General features: G+C 39.5%; 1 pseudogene; it reads right to left on the reverse strand.

Moving 5' to 3' along the window:
- Positions 1–1,879: 1,879 nt before the first annotated feature.
- On the reverse strand, positions 1,880–7,744 carry LOC116323460 (annotated as a pseudogene).
- Between the last annotated feature and the right edge of the window lie 4,949 nt (positions 7,745–12,693).

A 12,693-nucleotide genomic window follows, 5' to 3' on the forward strand; every position in this document is an offset into this window, starting at 1 on the left:
GCAGATTTTGGAGAATGGATGCTGTGGTCTGTCTGGGAGAATTCCACATCGCTGAAGGATGACTATGACTGCCAAGACTCAACAGACAGTAACATGTGCAAGCTTCCAACTTAAGTAAAGCAGAATTTGCTGTGCAGAATCACTGGAGCCATTTGTGCTCCTGGCCAGTAGTTACTCCATAGAGGGTGAAATTAATGTGATTGGTGTGACTGTGGAGAGAATGATGTCAGGCCTTGGAGATGCCCTTTGAGAGCACCAGCCAAAGAAGCTGTCTCTGTGTGTGAGCTGAGTGACAAGACAGGGAACGGAAACCTGAAACTTGCATGTAGATGGATATTGATATAGATATATTAAAAACTTCCTTATAATTTGGCAATTTTCTCATTTGGTTCTACCTTTACTGTGTAGAATGTGGCAAAAGTTTATTTGAACTTCCATCTAAGCCTTGACTAGCCTCTAACACAGAACATGCTCAGTGAGCTCATCCATTACCAGCCATGCTCACAAGAACAATTTTCCAAGGAATCACAAGGGAGTTGGGCAGGAAAAGTGCAACAGATTGTGGGAGTATTATGAGGACACAGAGGAAGGAAGGAAGGTTGGTTCTGTCTATCTCAGTTGCTGATAGCAGTGACAATACAGAGACATGCACAGCACCTGTTTTGTGTACGCGTGTGAGCTGTTCCCACACGCATACATAAAACATAAAACACACGCATTTGTTAAAGTGTTAGTCATCGTGTCTGGAATAACTGACGTGTTCCTTTTACCAAAATTATGTAGAAAAACACCATGGACTGTATAAAATACAAACATTGAGGTAACAGACATTACCCATAGATTTTGGATGTTTTGAAATCTTTGATTATTAACATTTCCCAGAAGTTGGCAAATTCGGATCAGAGGTTGAAGGCTGATTTATGTCATCACTTCAAAAATAGTTTCCTTAGCATAAACAAGAGCACTCAGAGAATGCAACTCCCCCCTAACGGCAAGGGCTATACTGAAACTCTGATGTTTTAGGATGTTTTTATGACAACATGCTGACGTCAGCCTGTTTTTATAACAATTTCCTGATGTCAAACCTATGACCTATGACCTTGAAGCATTACATAGTAATTTTTTATCTTTACACATACAACTGGAGGAGAATTCCCTGAAATCGTTGGCTTTTATAAGCTGTTACAACATCAGATTTTAAGATATATTCATGCAGCATGTGATTTTGCAAAGCTTTCTGCTGTAATTGTAACACTGTAGGGCTTCGTATTGAAAAAAATTACACGTGTGTGTACAGCTTTCTCTGTCCCCTTTCATGAGATACATTACTCTATATGGTTTCTAGAAGTTTTTTTCAAGGTCAACTTTAACCGTGGCAGCTAACAATGAGGATCAAGGAAAAATGCGAAACGACTTTGACCCGATGTTCACCTAAATTAAATCACCTCAAGTTGTTATTGGTATCTACTGTCGCATAAAATTTGAACATGGTATCTTGAAAATTGTGGACACTGTATTTGCAGAAGAACAATACAGGTGCAATGCATAGACATAATGCTAAGCAACAGACTTTCATTCACTACAACAGCAAACAGCAAAAACGCGATGGAGTGGTTCACTCCAGTGACTCCAGTTTAACAGTGGTGAGGCCTAGGAGACATTAATCAGCTACAGGCCCTTGAGTTGGGACACCTTTCAATCAAATCATATTCCTAACTCCAGTATCCAGACAGATGAGTTATAAAAACAAAAACAGTCCAAATACAAAATTTTTTTGGCATTTCATGTTGGCCTGGTTCTTAAGATCCAGAGGTTGCCATTTGAAAAGCACATATTAACATTTCAGCACCTAAGCAGTAGATGGATGAACAGCATTGGCTTGACCTTGAGAATGCATTTATTATGTGAAAGAAACAATCTGCCAAAACACACAGCTGCAAGTCAATGACGGTATCCATGTCCAAGTTTGAAAGTACCATATCTACAGTAGAAATTCAGCTAGGGCTTTCAAGCTGAAAAGTGAGGCCCCACAATTTCTAGCTGCATATGTTGCTGGAGAAATTGAAACTAGATTAGCATTTTATTTCACATTTTAATTTTATTAGAATGGTATTTACTTTATTTGCCATTGTTGCACACTATGTAATCTGCAACTGTTTTATTTAGTTGTATTTATTGGTTTAGCCTGTATCACCATCCATCCATTTTCTTCCACTAATCCAATTCAGGGTTGGCCGAAGCCTGCCCCCACCTGTAATAGGACAAGAGGTGGGATACAAACCCACATTCACACCTAAAGAATCACTAGTTAATTTGTGTTTTGTTTTTCATTTGATCAGAAAAAGTGGAAATCCCCTCTACCCCTTTATATAACAGTTTCATTGGGTAGATCTGTGATTATTTCTTTCTTTTCTCTCATACTTCAGCTGACTTTGAGTTAAGTCAATTATTCGTTGATGTAACTCACTGAAATAATCAGTTGTGGTACAACTTTATCTATTTGGCTAATATGTTACAACTCTCAGAAAGCTGTGGTCATAAAACTAAATCACTGATAGACACACAAGTCACATACCAAAGGTGAATTAATTTGTCTAACTAGTATAAAAGTGTAGAAAAGTACTATAAAAATGTTATTATAGCAAAACATGTAAATGTAATTTTCTTCTATTTATTTGATTTACAAATGTACAATTCAAATAAGAAAAACTGACTCCACAAAAGACATAACACATATTTTCAGCATGAATATAAACACACAATCTTTCTTGCATTACTTTTGAATGTTACACTGGTGATGTGATTCCAACTTCCCCCCTTCATACTTTGGGTTATTTCCCTCATCAGTACGCTTAGAAGCCTCGAGCAGTGTGTCAAATAATTATCATTAAAATGTAATTTACTTTGCAATTGGCTTTACTAAGACAACCTTTTCAAATCAACCCTACATAAGTTTATGCTTTATCAAAAAGAGTTTTCTTTTCCAGCTGCTGATTATTTCAAGGCATCCTCCATGTAGAGCAAATGAGATGTGTTATATAAATAAAATCGTCATTGTTATTATCATTACCAAAGACATTGCCAGACATTAATTTTTAGTAAAAACACTAAAACTACTTTTTAAATGTTAGAAATATTTATTTATAGAGCACTTTATGAGAAAAGAACAAAATAAAATGTGATTTGGTCAGCGTCTAACAGTCAGAGACTGATACTTTGGCATTAAAAATCACAGGATCTTGATTTTTAATGTATCATTAAATCTATATTTAATCACCAAATGTATATTTGACAATTAACTTAGTAAAAGAAAAGGGAACTACATTACATTAATTATAAGGCAACTGTCAGGTCTTTTGTATCATATAAAAATTTGAGATAAGAATGGCTATATATATGTATTTCTATAAAAAAACAGTGCTTTACATAACTCACTGTAGACTACAGTATTTCTAAACAAATATGGCCTAAATTAGCTTTGTTTAGTTTTTGCTTTTCTTCTTCGCCGGCAGCACAGAAATCTAAAAAGAGCCAAAATAGAATAGAGCAAAGCAGTGACTGCAGACAGCAATATGAGCACTACATCTAAAGAGTAGTAAGAGTACCAGGGCATCTTATAAGCCTCTGTACGCAGGTGACGAGCCCCTTTGTGGCGCATCACATATTCCACCCAGAAGACGGCCTGCTCCATGGGTGTTACTGGCTGATCTCTGTGCAAACGTGACATTCGTTGAATGTTCTGCCTGTAGCTCTCTTGATGGAGCAGTTGCTGAAGGGCTTGCTCAAAATTGTGGCCATTTACATCAGACAGGTGGATGATCTTTCCAGCTCCTCTCTCCTGCAGTCGCAGAAGGTTGTCATACTGGTCGAAGAACAAGGGAATGCCGAGCACAGGGACCCCATAGTAAATGGCCTCCTGGACACCATTAGTTCCTCCATGAGCTACAAAGACTTTGGTCTGTGGATGACCCAGAAGCTCTTTCTGGGGCATCCAGTCCACCATTAAAGTGTTGTTTCCCAGTGTAGAGGGACGGTCTCCCTTGTGCCTCCATATCACCTGGTTAGAAAACAAAAAAATAAAGACCATCAGTATGTAAGTACCCCTGAAACAGACAGTAATGTTGACTTGTGGGTAGTCTTTGTGTGGTTTTCCTGTTTTATTTTTAAAGTATTGCTTTGCATGTCATTTCCACTCCTTTGTTTGTCTGCCCTCTCTGCACAGTTCACCTGTCGGATTTGTCCTTAGTTGTTTTTTTAGACTTTGTGCTTATTTGGATTTACTCTTAAATGAACTCTCCTACTTGCTTCATATACTCTTCAACTGCCATGTTTTTTCAGTTGTTCCTCCCCTTTTGTTATTAAAAGATTTTTAGTTCAACAAACCTTTGGTTCTTTCTCCTTACCTCTCAGTCTAAAGGCTTTCTGTTCATCCTAAATTATAAAAATCTACACTACCTCTGGGTCAGACAGAAAGACAGCTGAAATTATATTGTTATATGATTATAATTGTTTAATTATTCTGCTTCAGTTAGGCAGTTACTTGTAACGCTATTGAGTACCTACAACTTTCAAATTATAAATTGTACTTGCAATAATTTAGCTGATGGAAAATGAATGCAACAGTTATAATGAACATAACATATCAGCTTTAAAATTGTAAATCATAGAGGCTCGCTCACCTTCTGAGGCATCTTGGCAAACACGCTGGCGATTTCATCTGCAATCTCTTTGGGCAAAGCATCAACTAAGGTTCCCAGAGTCATGATGATCACTCCATGCTGCCCTGCACTCTGAACAAACTCCTCCAGCTCTGCTGGCAGAGGCCGAGCTGGTTTGCACTGAAATCCTCCTATATAGACAACATTTGGCATAGTGGGGCGAGGGAATTCAAACACAAAATCTGACCTGAACAGCCAAATGTCTGCTTCCTGTAGTAATGAGATGATGTCACATCCACCCTCAATATACTTATCACACATGTCATCATAGACTGGGCCCACCAAGAATTTCTGCTGGAACAACGTAATGCCATGGAATAATATGTTTTTGATCCTCTGGATGAAATTCATTTTGTCTGTTAAGCCGGATCCTGGCACCGGGATGTAAGAGAGGGTGAGGGAGCTAACACAAAGTGGCCTTCTCCACTGGTGATCCAGCGTACGTTGAGCACTAAGGGAAGCTTGAGATATTTGGCTAGAATAACCCCTGGGGCCAAAGCTGGATCAGTTAGAACCAGATCATACTGGGAATCTCTTAATCTTTTGACCATATTTTGATCATTCAAAATTTGTTTGACCATCTCAGATAACAGCACGTGAGCCTTATGAATCATAGAAAGGAAATCCTTGGTGAGTTTGAGGAAAGTCAGCAGTGAAGCCCCTTCTCTCTGTGCCTAAAAATAGTTAGAAAAAAAAGTGTTATTCATAAATAAATACATCCATCCATTTTCTGACACTTATTCAGGTCTGGGGCAGCGGTCTAAACAGAAATCCACAGACATCCCTCTCCCCAACCACCTCATCCAGCAGCAAAGAGATACAGGGTCCAGTCAAATGGTCATTTTCCATTATGGAGGTTCCTAAGTTAAGTCACACAAAGTATCTGCAGGGCAGCCATAGTAAGGGAAGGTGCTTCAGCGCTTTTATTTATTGTCTCCTTTACCATAAAACTCACTGAATTGAGGTAATATTGTTCCTCAGTTCTGATATTTATCACTCACCATTCATAAAACTATAAACACAACTGTGGTGCAGATCATGTAGATGTTTATTTACAGTGGGTTTTGCATATTATGCTATTCACACAAAGAATCTTCCTTCCCTCACTCACTGGGATCTGAACAAGATCCCAACATACTTTAACTTCTCCTCTTAGGCCAGCAACCTGTTCCTGGAGTTAGCACATGCAACATTCCCTAACCTGAAGGTGCAGCGAAGCAACCCTCTCACCCACTGGGGAAAACTAGAAAGTGAAGGCACTGAGCAGGAAATACAAATCTTGGGGGGAATTCAAAGCTCAGCTCAGCTTTACCACCAGATTGGAGCAACTTGGGGATCAGACTGCTAAAGCTTCCACCTTTAACCGCTGCCCGATTCACAATGCATCACACCTAAATAAATACAGTAAATCCATAATCACATACCCTCATATGCTCTTGAAGGTACACCTCGAAGAAGTCGTCTACATCTTCACCCAAATCAATTGTAATGGAGGTGTAAATATCAGACTTTTCAGGGATATAGAAGCTGGTTGAGGCCCTGATCACAGTGAGGCTGTGTCCCCTGGCATGAAGTTCTTCTAGAAGGATTTTCATATTGATCCAGTGGCTGCCATCTACAGGGAAAACTAGGACGTTTCCTCCATTGCAATGTTGTGTTAATGAAATGAGGCAAACAGTGAGTATAACAAACAGCCCCCACCCACGATGTGAAGCCATGGTTCCTATAATGTCAGAAGGAGAAAGGGTCATATCAGTCAACATATATATGACAAGTAAAGGTTAAAAAGTTTGACTAAATATATACTGTACAATTCAAGATTATTTTATACATTTGTAAAGAGCGGAAACTTTCAACAACTGTCAACAGGAGAAGGAAAATGTGTCTGAAATTCCCTTACCCACAGTAAAAAGAGGCAACAGTAGTCCTGCTTGCCCAGGGACTACCAATGCATCAGACGGAATCCTTACATATGGGTTCAAACTCCAGTGTTATACAAGAGCAGTTCTTTCTCTGGTAAATTAGTTACCTGTGACACGTGACAAGTCAGTTTTATTATTTAATTTAGTGATATCAGGCAACTGATACCGTTACAGTGTGAGTAGCTTTGTAACTGTTGCTGTCACATAAGTACAATGCTTATACCAGACTAATGTGTCAAAAAAAAGACAAACTGATGGTAAATACATAAGCTATCATGCTCTTATGGAATGTATTTATTTTCCTCGGGGATTTGACCTAGAGGTTATTTGGCCATATTTGAACATTAAATCTAGTGGAAAGGCCTCAGACATTCCTCTTACGATCCACTTAGGATCAGTCGAAGGAAGAATTTAGAACCTTTACTAAAACCATGACGTTTCAAGCTACACTACTTTGAAAAGTATAATCAGGTATAGTACAGTAGCGTAAATGACACAAGTAAAAGTACTTCATGCATAAAAATGCCCCACAAGAGTTGTGTAACCATCAAGAATATTATTAGATTTTAATGTGTATTTTATGTACACTGTATTTTCTTATTTTCATACTAATTAAGGCTTCTAAAAAAAAAAAAATTACAAATACCAAGAAGTAAAGGGGAAACAATCAAAGCTGCCTCCTATGGATCATTTGTCACAAGAACTTCTAAATATTGTTAATATTTATAAGAAAATAAATGCCCAGTAATCACTCTAAAGGAGTATTTGTATGTGTCTTACATGACTGTCCACGGAGCTGTGATTGTAGATTGCAGTAAAGTTAGTAAATTTTGAAAATGTAGGGTGTCAGCTACAGGTTCTTAATGGCTGCTCATTACACATCCAAGGAGGGGGACATGCACTTAAAATGTTACTTCACAATAGCTGCACCGATCATGGCTTTGTGTAAGCTAATCATTAGTGCCTCTACACTTTGCAGATACATTTTCAAGAAAAAGTGCAAACTTGTGAGATAATTTTCATAATACCGTTTCGCTTGGTGAGCCCACTCTTGCTGTTTCTTTGGTTTTACATGCCAGAGAAAAACAACCATCTCAATTTCCCCAGGAAGGAAAAAAATGCAGTTGTTATTGATGTCTCTGCTGGGTCCTAATGCCTGCCGCTTTCTAGTCCCTTTTGGATTTCATTCAGGACGTATACAGAATAAAAATGATGCTTGGCAGGTGAAGAGTGCGAGGGGTTTGTCATATGTAAGATATTTTAAATGTAGATTAAAACATTGAATGATCAATAGATTTTTAGTTATGTTGAGTTATTGTTTGAGAGACATTTGTGCTCATGAGGTTTAAGGCAAGCTGACTTATTGCAACAGAATTACTTTGAAATTCAAGGGAATTTAACACATCCCTGGCATTGGTTCATATTAGCAGGCAAGATGACACACAGCATGAACATCTCTGCCAATAAATGCTTCTTAAAAAAAACTATGCACATTCATGTCTGGCATTTGTAAGAAAGCAAATTCACTGACAGTTACTGGAACTTCTTGTGAGTTGTGGTGACTTTAAATCTGGATAGATCATCTGTCTAAACCTGCTGCTTTCTGTTAACCCTTTCTGCCTGAACAGGTATTATGGTTTATCAGCCACTAACACTGACACGTGACGACTCCTCCCATACTGCTTACTTGTTTTCTGTATTTTCTTCCTGGTTTTGTGTAAAACACATAAGGAGTGGTAGAGGTCTTGCAGTGCCGCACCTGTACAGGGTTTGGTTTGCTGGTCTTTTTTCTTTCTTTTCTCACCAGCAACAGGAGATCATTTTGTTTCAGTGTTTTGGATGCTTTATTTACCTTTTTTTATGCATACACATCCACATACTTGCACTACTGATATAGTCATTTTAAATTTCTCAAATAAAATGTTGTTTGCTTCAGTTCACAGTGATCTAATTGCTTAAGATGTTACAGATTCTAAAAATGACTGCAGAAAATGGGAAATTAAAGTTTCTAAAGAATGATAAACTAAAGAATAAGGTCGCTGTAACTTTATTAAACAGGAGAAAAAAGGGTTTCATGGATAATGTTGTGCAGGAGGTAGTGTATTTTCACAAAATACAGTAGCAGATATATTGTAGCATATTCTAAAAAATTACCTTATTTTTACATTTTTTTATTTAAATTTGAAATCTATTTCTTTGTATTCATTGATAAGATTTGTGACTTTATAGTGTTTTGTTTTACACGTTTGCCTAACAATCAAATGACTCATGTTTCCAGGATGAGACAAAAATCCCCTTTTGGGTTGTACCAGGAAGGGCATCAACTGACGTATCGCTCAGTACAGAATTTTCCTGTGTTGAAAAGTACCATTTTACAACCATTAACAACCTGTCTATGACGGGACAGAGTGAATTTTCAGCTTATCCATGTAGTCTGTGAATGTTCTTTCTGGCAGGCCCTCCCCAACATAACTCTCCTGATACGGAGCTGTTCAGCTGTCCTGCTGCATTTCCTAGCTTTGGGCACAGGCCTGCTACTTGTCTTTGGATTTTTTCCTGTTTCTTGCCCCAAGACTCAGTGATGGTACCTCTTTTATTTTCATTTTAATAGAAAAAGCAATATTGGGTAAATTTCCTTTTTATTTGCATAAACTCTTAACATCTGCTATACTTTGCAGTTGTCTCAAAACAGCATTCTCTTATTTTGCACCTTATTTTGAAACTACAGAACACACTATAGCTGAATGCTTTTGTCTCCATGGGAGAGTCCAGAGCTCTCATTAAGACTTCTGTAAGTGAAGAGTGCAATAAGTTGGATTTTTGTATTAATAGTCTGATTTGTTTCATTTTGTTTTATGAGTTTTGATGTTGAATAAAGATTTAATAAATTAATAAAAATGTTTAAAAAAAACTTCCAGTAGAGTGTTTACATGAGTATAAGTCATTCAATATAATTTTAAAAGGTATTCCTGATCAAATATGATGGATAGGTATGCATAGACCCTTAAAGATTATTAGATTTTTTTGTCAATGCTTTGAACATGTCAAAATTTTACTTAGCATTTTTCTTAAAAAGTAGGTCCAATTGACTTTTCTTTGTTTTTTTGTTTTTTGTTTTTGTAGCAAAATCAAAGTATCACGTTCTTAAGAAAATGTATTTTTATATGTATTTGTAAATTTGTAAATTACTTTGGAGCAAGCACCTGGTACCAGTGGGAAGGAAAAACATCCTTTCAACAAGAAGAAGCCAGACTCAGGGAGAGACAGCCATCTGCTGCAGCAGGTTGGGAGTGATAGGAGTACTCAAAGAACACTTTTTTGATCTTATAATGAACCTTTAAATCCTTTTTTCTCGTTTTAAAATGGGTCTTATTTAGCTTTGTTTGCTTTTTTTTCTTTCTTACTTTTCTACAACACAGAAATTTGAAAATAACCAGAACAGAGAGGAGCAGAGCAGTGACTGCAGGAACATTACATCTAAAGAGTCATAAGAGTAGTCAAAGGAGTTTGCAAAGAAAAGCGTCTGGACTTCTTTAAGTTGCTTGAAGACGTTTCACCTCTCATCCGAGAAGCTTCTTCAGTTCTAAGGTCAAATGGCCGAGAGTCCCAGATTTAAACCCAGTGGGAGTATCCCCAAGGAGGGACAAAGGACCCCTGGTGATCCTCTAATCACATGCGCCAAGGTGTGAAAGCGGTGTGGGGACCTAATCAGCCAGGGTTTCGGTGAGCTCATTGTGAAACCTGGCCCCACCTTGTCATGTGAATTCCTGAGGTCAGATGGCCCAGGATGTGAGTGGGCGTTAAGGCGTCTGGGAGGGAACTCAAAACTGGATTATAGATGGCAGACAGTTGGTGTCGTAAACCACCGCCTCTGTTCAAAGATGGTCGCTCACAGTGGACATAGATGGCCTCTTTCACTCCTCTTTCAAACCATCTGTCCTCTCTGTCCAATATGTGAACATTGGCATCCTCGAAAGAGTGACCTTTATCCTTAAGATGCAGATGGACTGCTGAGTCTTGTCCTGTGGAGGTGGCTCTTCTATGTTGTGCCATGCGCTTGTGAAGTGGCTGTTTGGTCTCTCCAATGTAGAGGTCTGGGCATTCCTCGCTGCACTGTACCGCATACACCACGTTGTTCAGTCTGTGTTTTGGAGTTTTGTCTTTCGGGTGAACCAGTTTGTGTCTGAGTGTGTTGCTGGGTCTGAAGTACACTGGGATGTCGTGTTTGGAGAAAACTCTCCTGAGTTTCTCTGATACACCGGCTACATAGGGGATGACAGTCAAAAACATGGCTGTGCCATGGGCTCCCCCGTGTCACCTATTGTAGCCAACCTTTACATGGAGGAAGTGGAAAGAAAGGCTCTTGGCTCTTTTAAAGGGAGAGTACCCAGCCACTGGTACAGATATGTAGACGACACCTGGGTCAAAATCAAGACACAAGAAGTGGAATCCTTCACTGCGCACATTAACGCCGTGGATAAAAACATCAAGTTCACCAGGGAAGACACAAAGGATAACTGTTTGCCTTTCCTGGACTGCGCTGTGCACATTGAAGAGAATGGCAACCTCAACATTGAAGTTTACCGGAAGCCCACACACACGGACCAGTACCTCCTCTTTGACTCCCATCACCCTCTGGAACACAAACTTGGAGTAATTAGGACCCTACACCACCGGGCAGAACATGTTCCTCTAAGCCTCAGGGAAAAAAGAAGGAACACACACATGTAAAGGAAGCACTGAAAACATGTGGTTATCCTAACTGGGCATTCATAAAGTCAGCAAAGAGGCACAGAAAAGAAGACCAGACACCAGCGAGGAGGATAAGAAAGACAGACGCAACAACATTGTCATCCCCTATGTAGCCGGTGTATCAGAGAAACTCAGGAGAGTTTTCTCCAAACACGACATCCCAGTGTACTTCAGACCCAGCAACACACTCAGACACAAACTGGTTCACCCGAAGACAAAACTCCAAATACACAGACTGAACAACGTGGTGTATGCGGTACAGTGCAGCGAGGAATGCCCGGACCTCTGCATTGGAGAGACCAAACAGCCACTTCACAAGCGCATGGCACAACATAGAAGAGCCACCTCCACAGGACAAGACTCAGCAGTCCATCTGCATCTTAAGGATAAAGGTCACTCTTTCGAGGATGCCAATGTTCACATATTGGACAGAGAGGACAGATGGTTTGAAAGAGGAGTGAAAGAGGCCATCTATGTCCACTGTGAGCGACCATCTTTGAACAGAGGCGGTGGTTTACGACACCAACTGTCTGCCATCTATAATCCAGTTTTGAGTTCCCTCCCAGACGCCTTAACGCCCACTCACATCCTGGGCCATCTGACCTCAGGAATTCACATGACAAGGTGGGGCCAGGTTTCACAATGGACTCACCCAAAACCCTGGCTGATTAGGTCCCACACCCGCTTTCACACCTTGGCGCATGTGATTAGAGGATCACCAGGGGTCCTTTGTCCCTCCTTGGGGATACTCCCACTGGGTTTAAATGTGGGACTCTCGCCATTTGACCTTAGAACTGAAGAAGCTTCTCGGATGAGAGGTGAAACGTCTTCAAGCAACTTAAAGAAGTCCAGACGCTTTTCTTTGCAAACTCCTTTGACTACGATGACCTGGATGACTGAGAACCTTCACAGACATACAGTCATAAGAGTACCAATCAACCAACTGAATGATCTTTCCAGCTCCTTTCTTCTGCAGTCGTATAAGGTTGTCACTGGTTTAGCTCTCTGGGTTGAGCAGACAACCCATATACTATTAATATTTTTTAATAAGGTTTAATGTGTATTATTCAATAAAATTTTGACGTTAGTCTTGGATGCAGATAAATCAGTTCAACCCACAGTATTTTGAAGTATTAAGAGTAACTTAGTAGTATTTAATGAAACACCACTGAAGTCTCACTTGCAGGAGGGTGCTGTCACCGTGTAAGCATGGTGGTGAGGTGGTTAGCATTGCTGTCACACAGCATGAAGGTCTCGGGTTTACATCCCAGTACTTCCCAGTTTAGGCCTGTCTGTCTGGA

This window comes from Oreochromis aureus, linkage group 10 (assembly GCF_013358895.1).
Source record: "Oreochromis aureus strain Israel breed Guangdong linkage group 10, ZZ_aureus, whole genome shotgun sequence".
NCBI classification, from domain to species: domain Eukaryota; kingdom Metazoa; phylum Chordata; class Actinopteri; order Cichliformes; family Cichlidae; genus Oreochromis; species Oreochromis aureus.